Source organism: Mastigoproctus giganteus, chromosome 8, assembly GCF_048544385.1.
Source record: "Mastigoproctus giganteus isolate SK-2022 chromosome 8, ASM4854438v1, whole genome shotgun sequence".
NCBI lineage: Eukaryota > Metazoa > Arthropoda > Arachnida > Uropygi > Thelyphonidae > Mastigoproctus > Mastigoproctus giganteus.
In genome coordinates, this window is record NC_143582.1 from 164,414,958 (window position 1) to 164,433,069 (window position 18,112).

Below are 18,112 nucleotides of genomic sequence, written 5' to 3' on the forward strand. Positions count from 1 at the left end.
TCCTTTATTGCTTTTAAAGTTACTTTCCAGAAAATTAGACGCGTCTCCAACGGATATTCGAGAGATATTCCAAGGGGAAACTTCGCAGAGCGCACGTATTAAATGGATGAAGGGGTTAAGTAGGTTCCTGAAAGGGAGAAGGCTTTATACTTTGCACGTATGAAGAAAGTGTTACACAGTTGCGGAGGTCACAACGGTTTATGTATACACTTCCAGATAATGTATACCGCTTGAGCCACAGCAACACGTCCTAGTCAGCTCATTATTATGCAAAGCGTGGGTTCGGACACTCACTCAGGATATTTCCATTCCCACAATGCATACAGAGTTTATTTGGAGACAGCAAAATACAGCATACAATCACTTTCCCATCGCTCTTGTAGCCAGCATACTGAAAACGATTGCTGTTCATCCACACCGTGTAAGAAATGCTGAGGTTCAATTCCCTTCGAGACGACATGGATTCTGTGCATTTTTTTTTCTTTCTCCCACACCTAGACGAATCAGTCGGTTTCAAGCAAGGGCTGTAACGTGTTTTTTTTTTTTTTTTTTTTTTTTTTTGCGCAAGAAAGTCAAGTTTTTCATTCCTAAAAATGGGCAAACGGACCAAAAAATACACGCAATTTACAGATACAATACGCTAACGCTTCATGGTCTCGCGCATCTAAAACAATCCAATCCAACAACTCAATTTATACAAAAGTAAATGCATCAGGTAATAAATTTCTGCTTTCTCTCCAGTATGATAAACCACATATAGGCAACTCCCTTCTTCTGCAAGGCGTTACACCCACCCAAGCGTTAATTACACCTGAGCAAGCCTCTGTCCTCTTTACAGAGTTATCTTTTCAAAGGGCATTCATTTAATTGATCATTAGAGAGAACAAAATGGACTAACTCTCACAGTAATTCTCTTGAAAACTTTTAACAGCCTCAGCCTAAGTGAGAGTCCATATTCTTAAATACAGAATCATAGGCCGTTGTACGGTTTCTCTTTCATGTTTTCAGACATTTTGATGGGCGTGATAATTGCGTAGACCTTACTCCTATAGTAAAAGCTGTTCAATATTGTCTTCATAAGAATCTCACCATATGTTATAGCTCCCTTTATAGCGGAGTTCGCCTTCGCGTTAGCTTTAATACACACCAATTTTATGACAGTGCAGTGCTAAAGTAAATTGTGTTCATGACATTAATCCGCTAATAACAAGTTCGTAAAAAGATTACGAATTCCGAAAAGAAAAGAAACATCAATTTTTTTAAATTTTTTTATTTGATAATTAATGTATGTCAGTGTGTGAGTTTGGATGAAATCCCAAAAATGACACTTTAAAAAAATTCCGTTTTACTAATGTTTTAATCCTTATATTCCAATCTTTTAACTTTTTAGCGATATCTTTTTGCTTAGAATACATATCTTTCAAAAAAAAAAAAAAATTAGGAGAGATATTTTTAATATTTATAACAATTGTAAAAAAATGTGGCTTTTCATTTCAATATCGTTCTCGTATTAAATAAGTTTAAAGGGAAAAAAAAGTACAGTATTAATAATGTCTTGAATACCATACAGATGAAAGTTTTTGATTCGATCCATTGCCATTAAATTACATAACTAATAATCGACAGTTCGACCTTCAAGAATACCTATAATACTTAATTAGTTATAATTCATGATTTACAACAAAAAAAACATTTATGCGCGAACCGAGAAAATTTGTTTCTCGGTTCGCGCATAAAAGCATCCGCATCATTGCTCATTCATTACTTCAACCAGCGCACGACAAAAAAAAAATAATAATAAAAAATAAAAAAATAATAATAATAAATAAATAAAATAAAACATAATTTACACTGCTTTAGCTACACCATTAAGTAAGATATATATTGATGGCCTATGTAATATGTACGGGGGGAAAATAATAAATAATAATTGCAGGATTTCTACTGGACGTTTTCAGTGAAATTTGGGAAGGCACATAAAACTTTCTAAAAGAGCCAAATATAAAATTTCATGAAAATCATTCATGATTGTGGAATTATTACATGCGGATGGACGGGCAGAGAAATAATAACCGTCGGTTTCTATTGCTCTGATTTTAATGAAATTTGGGATGGCTCTACAAATCTTTCTAAATGACACAAATATACAATTTCACGGAAATCCATCTATTGTAAGTGAAGTTATTACGTGAGGACGAAAAAAGAAATAACAATTGGTCCGATTTTAATGAAGTCTGAAATGGCTGGTAAAATCTTTTTAAGAGGCCTAAATGTAAAATTTCATGAAAACTGTCTGATGAGAGTCGAATTGTTACATGCGAGCGGGCAGGTGAAGACAAACACGTGTGTGTGTGTGCTTCGGCTGTTGTTGTTATTTGGTTTTTAGCAGCATTAGCAACTAAGGCCATATTGCTCCGAGAATATGCGGTGGTCATTCCCTGACCTTTCCACATTCTCCGTATTTCGTGGTGACGGGCTCGAACCCCGGTCTAATCAAGAAGCGTGTGTTACGCACTGCTGCTCCTTCCCACCTGGCTACGGAGGCGCCAGTGTGTGTGCTTCGGCATTTTGTTTGATGTTGTGATACTAAACTGCATATTTGGTCAAGTTACAAGTAGAATTAACATTTCAAAACACTTACCAACCTGTCCTTTTTGCGTTTTTGGACCTTTAACGCGATATCGGTAACAGATGTTTCATCTTTGTCTTCGAGAACAAAATCAGAATTCTGTTGTCTGATAGAGAGACAGAGAAAAAGAAACAAGAAATTTTACTCGCTAATTTACTTTAAACGTAGCATATCGTAAACTTAATGGGGGAAAATACTGATTAATTAAACGAGAAAATGATAAATGAACAAATAATGGACTGAAAACAAACGTCAATAATTGCTTTAGTGAATTTTTTAAAAGTTATCCTGATTTTTCGTCCATAATGTATAAAACATTTTTAAGAAAAAACAGGTTTTATGAAATGCACCGAAACAAAAATTTAATACTTTCAAGATCGTACTTTAAACAGAACTAATATAAACGCTTCTTGGTGAATGTGAAAAAATTTCATTTTCTGTCAGGTCTCTGCATTAGCATCCATTTTTTTTTTTATTTCAGTGCATTTAATAAAAGCAATTTTATGAATATCTTATAGTTTTTAATCTAAAGTAATTATTTACAAAAAAAAAATAACGTTTTTAAATTTCAATAATAATAAAAAATTAGGAGAGAAAAAGTGGTTAATGTTTCCATTTAATGGCTGTTAACAGCTCTGGAACTGCTTAATTTCAGCAGCATTCGACCTTTAGAGATGTACATCTAGTGGTTGAACAATTTCAGAGGAGTATATTTTAACAAATATCAAGCACAAATAACTGAACTTATACAGGGTGTTTCAAAAATGATGGTCGATAATTTAAAGAGTGAAAAGTACACACTAAAATAAGCAAAAAAGTCCCAGTGAACACCGGGCAGCAAATGAACCGTTTCGAGACAATGAACATTTTCTGTTAAGATCCGCCACTGACTATGGGAACACTCTGGAAGGGTAGTCTGTATTTATTGCTGAGACCTTGTACCCGCAGGCAGGGGTACAGTAATTGGCTATTTAACTATATAATATCGGTGTAAATACACCATAGTTAACCCATAAATTTGAACTACGTATGTAGTGCACCGATATTATATAGTTACACCGATATCATATAGTTAATTACCTAAACCCATAAGGAATTATGCCTTGTGCATTTCGTTTTCTAGTAACTGGTTATGTAAAATTCGCCACTCACTTCTGACTCAGCATGCTCTTGCAGAGCAACCCGCCTTGTCAAAATTCCTGGATTTTGTTCGATTCTTTCTAATACCCTTTCCTCAACATCAGGTATTATGCTTCTGGGCCTACTTGCTCGTACTCCATGTGCAAAGCGCCCATGTTCTTTAAGGCGTTGATGTACCATGATGAATGTGGGCCTGTTGGGCTGCCTTCGGCGGGAAAATGCTTCTTGGAACAAACAAACGTGCAGCCTCGAATGCACTGCCTTTGGCTTTACCATACGTGAAGTGCATGTCTGCATACTCTTCGTTGCTGTAATCTCTTTCCATGTTGACTATCCTTTGACAAGTACTGGCATGCCTGCAACGTCTAAGATCACTGAGACAGAGGAAAGGGAGAGAATGAGCATAACCTAACCTAAACAAACAAGTCAGTGGCAAATCCAAACTCTGTACAGTTCACCTTGTCAGTAGTGGATCCCAACTAGAAATGTGCAATATCTCGAAAACGATTCACTTAAGGACCCATGTTTACTAGGCTTTTTTTTTTTTTTTTGCATATTGTAATCTGTACAGTTCACCTTTAAATTATTGACCATCACTTTTGAAATAAATAAATAAAATTTATGTTTATACTCCGGGACGCCCAAATGATCAGAGAAGTTCACAAGATAGACAGAATACAAGAAACAGCACCGTATTCAGCAGTCACGGGCTTGAACCCCGGTCACTCAAGGCATGTGTACTTATGCACTCGCGCGCCTGACCACTACGCTACGGCGGCCTATGTATACAGCAGGCCCCCGTTATAACGCGGTTCGCTTTACGCCGATTCGTTATAACGCTGTTCTTATATTATAACCCATATCTGACTATAACGCTGTCACAGATCACTATAACGCTCTTTTACAGATTACATTTTTGACATATTTAACGAAATCGTTTCATTTGATGGAGTCGATAGCTTGAAAATGAATAGCAAAACAGCATTAAAACGTTTCCCACGTCGACTTGAGCAATTTTCCCACGCTCAGTGAAATTTTCTCCACGCTAATTTAAGTACAGTCACTTGTTACGTAGTTCCGAGATCAACATTTTAAAAAATGATCAAATATATTGCTTGTAATATTTGCGTTATATGCATTTATCCGAAGTCTAGTTAGTCATCACTCAGTACAGTATTAGACATCGTACGTAACGGACAGTTTACTTGAACATTGTATCATAATTAATTCAACCAACGCAGTTATATTTTCGAAGATCTAATAATGACCGACAGGAATGAAAATGCAACAACGTCTGGGCGCAGTACGAAGACTATAAATGTAAGAAAAAGACTCAATTTGAAAATTAAATTAGACGTTTTGAAGCGAATCTATTCCGGTCAACGACAAGCGGATGTGTGCCATAATTTAGAACTTGCAAGTTTAACTGTAAGAACAATTATAAAAAAAATAAAGAATTAATTTTAGCAGCGGGAAAGATAGCTGTTCCACTGCAAGCAACTAGGACTAGACCGGCTATTAGGATTGAAATGGAAAGACTAATTTTATTGAAGATAATATTCCAATGCAGAATTCAGTTAAGTTAAATATTAAAAAGAGAGAGAGAGAGAGAGAGAGAGAGAGAGAGAGAGAGAGAGAGAGAGAGAGAAGAGATTTGCCAATACGATGATCTGAAGAAAACTCGCCTAAAAAAAAAAATGTGGAACCATTTAAAACTGGTAGAATAGATTTAAAATCCCGGGAGAAGCCGCTAGTGCAGATTAAGGAGCCGAAACTTTCAAAAAAGAACTTGTTAAAATTATTGAAGAGGGGTATTATGTGTTATACTTCTCAACAAGTTTTTAACATAGATGAAGCAGGACTTTTGTGGAAACGAATGCCTAAAAGAAGTTTCATATTGAAAGAACAAAAAACATGCCAAGTTTCAAAGCGGCGAAGGTTCGGTTGACTTTATTGTTGGGTGGTAACGCTGCGGGCCATTTAAAATTAATACCCCTTTTAGTTTATTTGGAAGAGGGCCAAAGTTCAACTCAAAATCCATCCACACATTTTTCATGATTAAATTCATCCATTAAATTAAATCAATTAAATTCATTATTTTAATTGGAATTTTGTTTACTTTTGATACGCAAGTAGTTACCACATAATTATACGTATGTAATGCAGAATATTTTATATGTGCAAATATTTGAATATTAAATATTTTGACCGACATTTGTGCATCTTTTCATTACCGTTTATTATTGATTAGGAAATATCCTATGGCACCGACCGCAGCTCACAAATACATATGTTACCTTATGGGAAAGCGGCGCTCGCTTAGCGCGGATTCACTTAGCGCTCTGTTTTTCCGGAACGAATGATCAGCGTTAAGCGGGGGTCACCTGTATAGTACATAGGCCTATGTAAATGCCCTGCATACACCTGTTAGCATTTATGATATCATGTCCTTTCTTCTGTTTTTGCTTCCAAAAGGATTTAAATTGCATGGTTGATGGAACGTTTTGAACCGCTTTTGAACAGATGCCTTTAGCTTAATTACAACTTTTGAAAACTGATTTCGCACACCGCATGGCGGCTGATATCGAACTGTCCTTCCAGTCTGCTATTACACTCTTTATAACTATTTTGTCCGTGTGTTGTCACTAGAGGTCATCAACTATCTTTCTTCTGTTTCCTACCCTCCAGTCTTTTTGCCTTCCTCCCTTACTTTTCTCTTGCACAACGTTTTTTTTTTTTTTTTTTTTTTAGTTTATATATATATATATATATATATTTGTGTGTGGGTGTGTGTGTATATATATTTTTATATACACACACACTCATGCCCCCACAGGTCTAAATCTAAAAACATCAAAATTACTGCCCGACCTATTTGGCCCTAGAACAAGTTATCAGCGAACAACCCTACGCTCTGTTAAAATTACAACCGTTGCTCAAGAAACAGCGATCATCTCATTCTTAAATCTGGTCCTAGCCACTGAAATCCCAGGAAAGTAGGTGGCAGGACCCGCCAGAGTACTCTAGCTACAGTGGTACACCCGGTCAGCCTCCCCGTGGCATGGTGTGGTAACGTCGGGTCCCACTAGGGGCTCGGCGGCTAATAGACCGGAGGAACAAAGGGCACAACACAATACACAGCACATGACCCCCACACACTTCAAATCTCTGGCCCCGATACAATGTACACCCGCGGAGATGGGAGAAATCCCAGGAGCCGTTAGACACTAACATACCTTATACCTTATACCTTATACCTTATCTAATGAAGGACTTGAAACAGGGTCTCACAGCAGTTTCATCTTTTAAACATACGGCCAATTAAACTTCTGGCGCCCATTTGAAAGTAGTGCAATATCTGGACAATTCGTTGAAAAGGAAATTTGTTCTGCTGTGAGAATTAAGACCACTGCATTATCTAAGCAGTTTAAATGCTGCTGGCCGTAAAACTGGATTAAAGTACAAGATGCCGACATCTAATAAAGAGCGAAATGTTACTCTGTTTTTTGCACGGATTCTTAAAGATAATTGCAATCGCTGATATGAGGGCCGGTTTGACGGATTTTAAAGAATTTCGGATTGTAAAATAGCAGATTTCACAGAATTTACTGTATTTTATTACAAATTTTGAATATATATAATTAGGCCTGCATACTTGAAACAGATTAATAGAAAATATTATTGAATACATATAACCTTAAAACTGAAGTTCATATAAAACGAAGGAATAAGTGTACTAATTAATGAAATAAATTACTATTCCGAATTTTAAAATGTAATACGCTGGCTGGCTAAATGTAACCAATTAGATTAAAGTAATTTTATGCCTGTAATTAAATTCCAAAGAAACAAAAATACTGCAGACAACAACCACAGAGAACGCTTTTGTCCTTTTACTACTATTTTGTTGTTTTGCTGGGTGTTTTTTGGCACAAGGGCCTCCTGGACCATACTGTGCCTTTTACTACTCATGTTTCTTCATGGGGAATACAAAATAGTGGCTGACAAAAGTTGAAGAAAGTGTATCAGTTATTTTGCGAACATTATATCCCGACAGTGTCGTGTGTAACTTATAGCTAAAGCATACAATTTCTCTTCTCTTTCACATTTGTCTATATTTCACCTATTGCCACATTTTTGCATTTATTCTGCGTTTATTTGTACAATTAATACAGATATATATATATATATATATATATATATCTGTATTAATTCTCAGTTTATTTCTGCAAAATATCCACATTACAACTTAAAATCGAAACACACACATATATAGTACCCTTAATGATTGAGATAGTTTATAATTGTACGTCGTATTTGGATTTTAATTTCCATTCATTACTTCCAGATCATCATGAATTTGTCACAGATCAGAAGAACTTTAACTTCAGCATCACATACGAACTTTTACTTATTTCTGAAAACCCAAAATGTACAGTTTATTCAGGAAAGAGTACTAAAATAAACTACCATTAATTAACTGTCACTCGTAAGTTGCGTGGCGGAACAGTACAATATAACCACGCATAATGTAAGTACCAGTAGTAATTTATGCGAATATTAAATCACACATTAAAAGCAGACAGTTGTCCAAAGGTGAAGAAGTCCTGCAATGGCTAAAGTCTTATAAATAAACAAATATTTTGTAAGATAATACTGGTAGTTAAGAACTTAAAATCTGTGAGAACCGATAATAATGGATCCTTCTATTAAAATAACTACATCCCAGTATTCTTATCATGTAAAAAAAAAAAAAAAAAAAGTGTGCGGTTAAAACAAGCTCGGAAAGAGTTGCAAGCTGCCCACCTCCTCCAATAATTCCAGTATAGACCCATTCTAAAGATAATAATTAGCATTTGAGATCAACATAATATCGTGCTTATATGACAAAAATTTTACGGTGTGCCACTTCCACAAAGAAGAAAATTACAGACTTTAAGAACGTTGGTTCAAATTATCTTGAGAGAAATTATGGCGGAAAAAACTCTCTGAAAGAAAACACACGTGTGTGTGTGTGTGTTCAGTAGAGCGCGAAGACTTATGATAAAGTGACAGGAAAAGAGTGACTCTGCACAAAATAGTATAAAATATGATGTTCCAAAAGAAAGGGCAAATTTATCAAAGGCGACATCTGCAAGAAATATATTTCAGCAAATTGTCCAAAAGGAAGAAACTATTGTGGTTTTACATCTGTTTTTTTTTTTTTTTTTTTTTTTTTAAGAGTTATTGCTCATTTTCATATTTTAAACGTTTTCATCAACCGACGTTGCATGCCAAACGCGTGCTATATTTAATTGAAAATAATGGCGATTTTTCTATAATAATTCTACTGTTTTTTCCTATTTTTAATTTTCATACTAAAATTAAATATTAAAATGTCGGTTCAGCGATTTAAATATCTATCTTTTCTTTCAAGTAATACTTCCAGCGATTTAAATATGTATTTTAAATCGCAGATTTTTTTTTTTTTTTTTAAATAATACAGTACTTCCATTTCTATTATTTGACTGCAATTTATTTCAAAGAATACTGTGTGCCGTTTTTATAACACTGCTTCGTAGCTCGTTTTCGTTGTAATAACGGGTTAACTTCGATCATATTTAAAATACTGAAATAGTTTTCATTTCAGTAAAAATTGAAATGGAAATTATATACGGATTTTTTTAAAATGGAGTTAGTTCGTAGAAATTTTTTGCATTATAATTTAGAAAAATTTAGAAATTTTTTTAAAAACGTAGAAATTTTTCGCATTATAATTTTTAGAAACAGTAGGGGACGAAACTGTCCCTATTAAAACTTGGAATCATTTGCGAGTAACAACAGGTTTACAGATATTTCATGATTGTTTTTTTTATGTAGGCGCGAAAATAAGTCCATTTTTGCCACACCACACATTTTAATGTGAGAATGTTTAGGGAGGATCCGGGTAAAATTTTCCTCGACTACCGCCTAGAAAATTATCTTTATACCGTGTCCAGAATGCATAGAGCAATGGGGGGGGGGGGATAATGTTATTTAGTAGAGAATGTAACTACACCCCCCCCCCAGCTGGGCAGCTGGAAAGAAGTATTTCTTCAGAAATAAACTGATAAGGTGAAAAATAATATAATTTTTCTATTCTCTTTAACTTGGAGTGGTCGAAAGACGCGGTGTATTCTATATATACAAAAAATAAAATAAATAAAATAGAAAGAACATTGAAACATTTATAATGGCGTTATTTGGAAGAGGGGGAGATATGGCAAATATATATATATATTTTTTTATTTATTTATTTATTTTTTTTTTATTTGATATGTTTGAGCATAGTCTTTGCTTTATACACAGTGTTAAGTAAATAAAATAATAGGCATTAAAGTAAACGAAACGATACATATAAAACCATTAAGGTACGTTTGTTTACGGCATGAAAATGAAAATTCAGTAGTTTATTCATTACATCAAAATGACTTACATCTTGGTTTTCATGAAAATAATAGAAGCCAGCACCGGAATGGCTATCAGACAGAAATTATACCACAGCTCGAATGAAACTTTTGCAGCAGTCCACAAGAAAGAAAATTCCATAACCGAGCGGTTAGAAAATATGGATCCGCAATTTAATCGAAGATATTGCACAAAATAAGACATAAATATGGCTCCTGAAAACAGGCAATGTTGAGTTGGTTGCTTTTAGCGAATCGCATGAAATCCATCACAAGGCTTCGTGGAAGAATGAAGCAGCTGTTCAAATGACTTGCGATAATATACGAGTAAATCATAGCAATCTCTATTGATTGCATGATCGGTTGGCTACCAAAGGCTATCGCTAGTCTTGGGATTATAGAGCATGTTTTGAAAGGATCGACCAACTGCCAAACTGTGATACATCACGTGCAAAGAATGAAATATTGCATGCCAATAACAAATTTCGACCAATTTCTGTTTAGGCTTAACGATAAAAAAATAAACACAAATGCGTTTATCGTTCCTCCCTCCATCCCCCATGTAGACTATTCTTCAATGTGAAATAGCTCAGTAATCTTAACGGTACTCGTATACTCTGCACACTGAAGAAAATAATGGACTACTGCATATCATACCTCCCCCCTCTTCATCGAGAACTCCACATATACGAATGTATAGATTGAGGACACAAAAATAAACCAATACGAAATCATAATTTATATTCTCGGGAGTTGTTCTATTATTATAAAATCAAATCAGCAGCTATCTAAAAAAACATGTCATACCCATGCAAAAATCTATGGAAATGAAATTGCAAATAAATGATTTAAAAATGATACAACTGAGACCAAGAAGGGACAAACATTTTAACAGGTCACCAATATTGGGATAAAATACACGGGCAATGCGCCTGTGTATTTTATCCCAATTCTGAACTCGTGGAGAGCGCAGATACTTCAAGTTAATAAGTTTAATTAAAGTTAAAAACCTGTAAAAGTAAAGTTAAAAACTTTTTATTCAATATTTGAGCACAGTTTCCCACTCTTCCCTCCGCTATGACTTGTGAATGACCCCCTAAGGTGACTGCTATAAATGGGAATTTTTCCGGGGGTCAAAATAACAGGTAATCGAGTATTAAACAGCTTAAACATTTTAACACGAGATATTATAGTAATGGTGATGTTTTTGCAAAGTTTTTTGCTTTTCGTCTAAAACTAACGAGTTATGCACTACCCTATACGCATTAAATATTTTATAAAATCGTATAAATGTGTTCAATTTAATTAAACAAGAATTATGTAAGGTATGTGAACGAAAAAACGTTTAACTTAGGGCAAGATTATCATTTTTATATTCAATGAATAAAAACATACCACACAACAAAAAAATCTAAACAATGGTTAAAGGATAAATTGAAATACTGGAGAGAATAAACAGTACAAAAAAAAAAAAAAAAACGCACTGCCTTTTGTAGTGTATTGTAATGTTCTTGCAGGCAACATATGCGCATCATATCTATAAATGGAAAATTACCGTTATTAAGAACAATCTGCGGCAATCTGTTTCAGCGCATAACATTAATCACTGGCACATATCCAGATAGCTACAAATTAAGCTTTGGCTGGAGCGGGCACGAAACTATTACAGCCTTAATAGAAATCTGTCTTTTATTGATTATGCCAACACAACATGGGCTATTGGACAGAGCAATGAATGGTCTGAAATTTCACAGACATGGTGGATCATTTGAATGTAAAAGTGACAACTCGACGTACAATTATGTACTGGGGCACAAAGTACAGAATAATAATTTTTTCATGAAGTTCACTAGATCACCAGTTAAAAGATGCTTCAACCGGGTTTCTTCGATCAATATTTCAGATGCCACTTCATCCGAAACTTTACCAATCCTCAAGATTTAACCGTTACTGCAGAAGCCCAACGTTTAAATTTATTTCAATCTTCCATCTAGACATTAATGAATCATTTCAGAGAAATGATTCAATTATGTCTAGATGGAAGATTAAATTCGGAAACATTAGAATAAACAAATAAGTAGAATTCCCTAAGGGGGGAAGGTATCAATTTGACAAAAAGTTGGACGCCTACAGAAATATAGTATCTGAAGCAGCAACTTCGAAAAAAATTTTTTTTTCTCAATTGCTTTGCCAAGTTTACTAAATTAGGTTCGCCCCGATAATCACGGAAGGCACTGGGCATTGAAATCCTGGATAGAATGCATTGTTAGTTTGGAACCACTACCTTTTGTTATAACTATGTTATGGACATTTAATAAACGTTTTACCTCCGCTGAATTGGAGCCCGAGAGCTTCGTATCAAAAGCCTCCATTTTCCACGGTTCAGCCGACACCCATCTAAAGAGTCTTTTGATCTGCACTTTGAGGTCCATTTTTTGATTTATCCAGTATTATACGAAACCGCATAATTCAAATTAAATCGTTTATTATGCAGTGATAAAACTAGGCCTGCCTCACGAGAAAGGATTTCTTAAACCTCACGTGAGTGGCAATGCAGTGACCAGACCTTTCGCTTCCTGCTTATATTCACGTTTCATAAGCAACAACCACCCCACTAACTTCGTTCTGTATGTTCGTCCATATGCACATAATAGGTATTAACTAATAATATTCAATGCAATGATCATAAGCACCTTCTTCAAGAAGACTGCAAGGTGTGACCAGGTCTTAAAACCTGGTCACAATAAGTTATCAATAAGTTAAATTTAGCTTTATTCCTCTCTCTCTCTCTCTCTCTCTCTCTCTCTCTCTCTCTCTCTCTCTCTCTCTCTCTCTCTCGCTACTTAAAGCCATTTTATCAAACACAATAGCACCGAAAGCGAATGCAGTTCCATTACTGTATCTCGAATGTTATATATAAACTCTTAAATGTGCAGGATGCGAAAGGAAATCACCCAAAAATAGAAGCAAAGTTGTTTCCTTAGAATGCCGGCCATCATGCCAAGACTAAGACTTTATAGGAGTGTAGCATGATCAGAAAATATCCTCCTTATCTACTTGCAGAAAGCGCCTGTTCACGACCAGTACGATCGAGTGCACATCTGGCTCAGTGAGATGGCTTTTTTCCGAACCCCGCTTGTACTCCTGCCATCCGTATAAACCGTTTTTAAGGGGAGATCAATATCCATAACGGCATTCTTAATTCTTCTAGCGTCCGCGATGCTTCCGACCATTCCCAAACATACAGAATTTACTCCTTGCAGACGCCCACATAGTCCTCCATTTCTTAGTGTACTTGGTGATCCCTGGTGGCAACGAAGAGGCCCAGAAAAAGAAGTATTGTACTAATTGAAAGACAATTCTTCAGAGAAGTGTGTTCTGACCGTGTCAGTTTTGTGCGCGTGTCTGAAGACACGCTAGTATATTTCTGTTACCTCGACGACCGGAAATTAAACCGATGAGCAGTTGCCGCATTTGTTTACACAGAAGAAATATGACCTAGGAGAGCAGGTAGTAATGACTAGGATTCTACCAAAAAGGTTGAGCACTAGTCATTAATATCTGAGTTTTGTTATGGCAATTGATTTTGCATTTTAAATGGTATCCACGCAACCTGGTTCTTCATTGTAGAATACTTTCAGCTGATCCTTGGTTGATCCAATTTCGCAAGACATTCACTCTTAGTAACAGAGTGACTACTCTTGTAAATTTTAATTAATTTCTCTGTATCAGTGAGCTTGATATAATTCACGATTCCACAGCTCTGTAAAAGCCTCCAATGATTCTATTTTCGCTAATGTTGTTTTAATTTATGTTTCCACTTCGTAGCCTTATGATGACCATGGACTTCATGAGGTTATGAAGCAGAAACATAAATTAAAACAACATTAACTTAAGACCATGAAGCGCCACTATACTGTATCTGTGTTTTTTGGTCCATTCTCTGGTCACTTTGCCTGTTTTACTGGACGAAAAAGATCCATCGCCGAGTTTCAGGAGAAATATCGTGAACCCTCTCCAAAGACAGAAAAATATCCATGAAAATTGTTTGCACCGAGACGGGATACGAATCAAGACCTTTTTCAAAATGGTGTAGAAGGACAGCGTACTGCGCTGCTAGATGAGGTATGTGTCTCGTTTGTTAAACGAGTATTCTCCAAACACCCCAACACAAAAGCATAAGAATAAAAAACGTTTTGTTTTTTAACAGATAAATTATGAAAACTATTCATGCAAAATTACAAGACTGAATTTATATTTGAAATACTGTATTGCTTACAATACAGTATTTTAGACAAACTGTAAAATGCTATAATACTGCACTGGTTACAAAGTATTACGGTCAGATAACTAACTCCCAGCAGAAAGCCGAGAATGTGATCTACTTGTACAATATAAACAATTAATGAATACACGAATCTGCAGGAGAGGTTACCAGCATTTATATAAGAAGGAGAATATGGATCTTCACATCATTCAAATCATTAAGCGAAATTGAAACCTCCTCATTATTATTATATTATTATTAATTTTTTAAAACATATCTAATCGCCTTTTTGGTACCACTCAACAACCTTTGAGTAGTACAGCGTGGCAGGAGAAGAATAAACTGTTTTTTTACGTTAATGCCAAACGATGGTAAATGACTTGATGAACTGAGATGATACTTCTTAACGCAGGATTTGATATCGGTGGACTGCAATTTTCGGGAAGAAATACATTCGAAGAAATATTGTTCTTTCAACGAGCGCAGGTGGTAAAGTTAATTCTGTGGGTTTGGGACTGAACCGTTAATGGATGATTGCTGGATGCCTCGGGTGTTCCGTCTGGTTTAGAGGAAAGCGGAAGAATGACGGATGTCAGATCAGAGCAATAACAGCCATGAAGAAATCTGTAGGATGGGATTCAGAAGAAAAACATATGTATGATAGCTGACAGCGGGGTCAATTACGTGACTAACTTTCTTCTGAAATAGAGGCGATGATTTTTTAAGAGGGGTGACGGGTACGCCTCGCCAGATGTGGAATCGGTATTCTATGGTAAAGATTAATAGATGTTCGTAAGGAAGAATAACGCTGGAAGGCAAAAGATAAAAAGCTAACTCTTACGAGGAAATGAGACAGGACTGTCTGTTCTAACAAGAACTAATGTTACTGTAGTTGCAAAAAAAAAAAAAAAAAAAAAAACCTGAAGGAGAGTTGTTGTTATTTGGTTTTTAGGAGCATTCGCAACTAAAGCCATATTGCTCCGGTGCGGTGGTTATTCCCTGACCTTTCCGCATCCTCCGTATTTGGTGGTGATGGGCTCGAACCCCGGTATAATCAAGAAGCGTGTGCTACGCACTGCTGCTCCTTCCCACCTGGCTACGGAGGCGCCAGTGAAGGAGAGTATAGAGATCATCATTTTAAGCAGCTGATCTCCAGAAGTTTTACTGCTTTCGTTCATAAACAAAACTGCGAATATAAATATGAAAGCCGTATTCCGGCACCATTCGTGAATTTGACCTTAAAAAAAAAAGTCATCCAACTACAATGCATCATAGTGCACATGTGGTCAGAAAGAAAAAAAAAAAAAAAAACAGAAAGAAACACCATTCGGTAAAAGGACAATGGGCAGACCCATTTAATCTTCCTTAGAAGGTTTTAATATCGAACACAATCGAATAAATTCCTTCAAAACATCGCGTCCAATTTCTACAGTTTCGCCAAGCTTCTCAGAATGTTCCATAAAATATGTCTTCGATCGTCAGTGACTAAACCCACATTAGGAATGATTAATCAGACGGGAAAGTTTTGAAAAGGGTGACGGTTGGTAGCAATGGCTTTCTCCATTACTTTAAAAAGGGTTTATTAAAGAAAGGCTTTAATAGGACGAGAATTCGATGGCAAATATTTTCTGCCTCAAAATGTGCTCGTTAAGCTTTTCCTACTACACAGAAATGAAACAGGAAAAGAACAGGAGACTAGACAGGTGTAAAAGGTTGGCAAAAATTAAATGTGGATCAGAGATTTTTGTAATAATTGGCGTAATGTTTTCAGGACAAAAAAAACCGAGGTAGTAGTAATGGCATGTGATGCAAGAAAGCAAGCGTATGACCTTATGCAGCATCAGCCAAAAAAAGATAAAAAAAAAAAAAAATACAAAACAATCCCCTCTAAATATTTGTCCAGTTCCTCCTTAAATTTATTTAACCTATCAACTTCCACAACGACAGATGGAAGTTTGTCCAGCAATTAACCACCCGTTGGCCAAAGGCAAATTTCCGCACATCTATTCTACATCTGTCCTTCCTCAATTTCAATTTATGCCCCCTTAGGTTCGTAATCTGAACAAGTGGAAGAATCCCATCAGAATTCAGCGTGGTCAACCCATTCAAGGCCTTATACACCTCAATCAGATCACCTCGCAGGTGCCTAGTCTCCAGCTGCTGCAATTTGCAGAACTTAAGCCTCTCTTGGTAAGAGGATCCCTTCATCCCCCTCACCAATCTTGTTGCCCTTCTCTGTACACCATCAAGCAAATCTACATCCTTCCTAAAATGAGGCCTCCAGACCTACAGGCAGTACTCAAGGCGTGGCCTGACCATTGCCTTATACAGAGGGACAATCACCTCCTTTTCTCTGCTAACAAAATTCCTGTATATCATTGACAACACCCCATGACTTGCCCTGGCAACCTGTCTGTATTGCTCAGAAAACTTCATATCTGAATGCACAATTACTCCCAGGTCTTTTTCATTTTCTACCTCCGTTAAGGAGGTAGAAAATGAAAGAAAATTAACTGTAAGTACCACACAGTTGGTACGTTTCTCTGGGATTACTTCTACCCATATGCAGTACTTTGCATTTGTCAATGTTAGACTTCAGTTGCCACTTCTCAGCCCATCTGCCCAAATTTTCTAGATCCTGTTGCAGTAACACATTGCCATTACTGTCATTAACAACCCTGCCAACCATTGTATCATCTGTAAACTTCGATACTAAGCCTGATATATCTTCATCAATATCACTGATAAATGTACAAAACAACAGTGGACCCAACACCGAACCTGTGGGACTCCATAATAACATTAGTCCACGAAGAGCAGCACCCATTGATTACCACCCTCTGTCTTCTCCCACTCAACCATCCTTTTTTATCCATTGCAGCAACTTACTCTTAATACCATACTGCTCCAATTTGTACAGTAGTCCTCCATGCGCAACAGTGTCAAAAGCTTTCTTGAAATCCAAGTATATGATATCAAAATTATTTTTGCATCCAGTTCCTTCGTAACCACATCATAATAACCAATCAAATTTGTCAGACAAGACTTTCCCTTAACAACCCATGCTTTGTCTGAATTATTGTTGCAGTTTTTTCTAGATGATCCTGCAATGCATCTTTAACCAGTGACTCCATTATTTTACCCGGAACAGAAGTTAACCTAACTGGTCTGTAATTACTCGTGTCACCCTTCGATCCCCCACTATGAATTGGGGACACATTTGCACATCTCCAGTCCGTGGGGACCTCCCTTGAGACCAAGGATATTCTCTTAATTATGACTAAAGGTTTGCTTACTTCCTTTGCCGCCTCCTTTAATATAACTGGATAGATCCCATCCACTATTTCAACAATTTCTCCTCCACTTTGTTCTCAGTTAATACAGAATTATTAAGCACTCTGTTACAATTTGATAACCTTGTGGCATTTTCAAACCTTAACTTCTCATGTGTGAATGTAGATGCAAAATACTCATTCAGTTTGTTTGCTATCTGAGCAGGATCATCAACAATCGAACCATCGATATCAAGTGGACCAATCAGATTCATCCCCTTCCTTTTAGAGTTTATATAAGTAAATAAATCCTTGCTATTTTTCTTAGCATCCTTTGCCAAAGATTTCTCGTAATCTGCCTTCGCCTGCTTAACCTCCT

At 36.2% G+C, this 18,112-nt stretch overlaps 1 protein-coding gene across 8 annotated transcripts in view; it reads right to left on the reverse strand.

The window, feature by feature from the left end:
* The window catches only part of LOC150081977 (fat-like cadherin-related tumor suppressor homolog), a 1,021,521-nt gene that overhangs the window by 829,498 nt on the left and 173,911 nt on the right, over positions 1–18,112 (reverse strand). For 5 of the 8 annotated variants that reach the window (XR_016547261.1, XR_016547260.1, XM_090379031.1 and 2 more), the window contains exon 2: positions 2,642–2,735. The exons of 2 other annotated variants lie outside the window; for them this stretch is intronic. The gene's annotated coding sequence lies outside the window, so the exon portion shown is untranslated. The remainder of the gene's footprint in view (positions 1–2,641; positions 2,736–18,112) is intronic. One more of the 8 variants, XM_090379027.1, reaches the window with a different exon arrangement.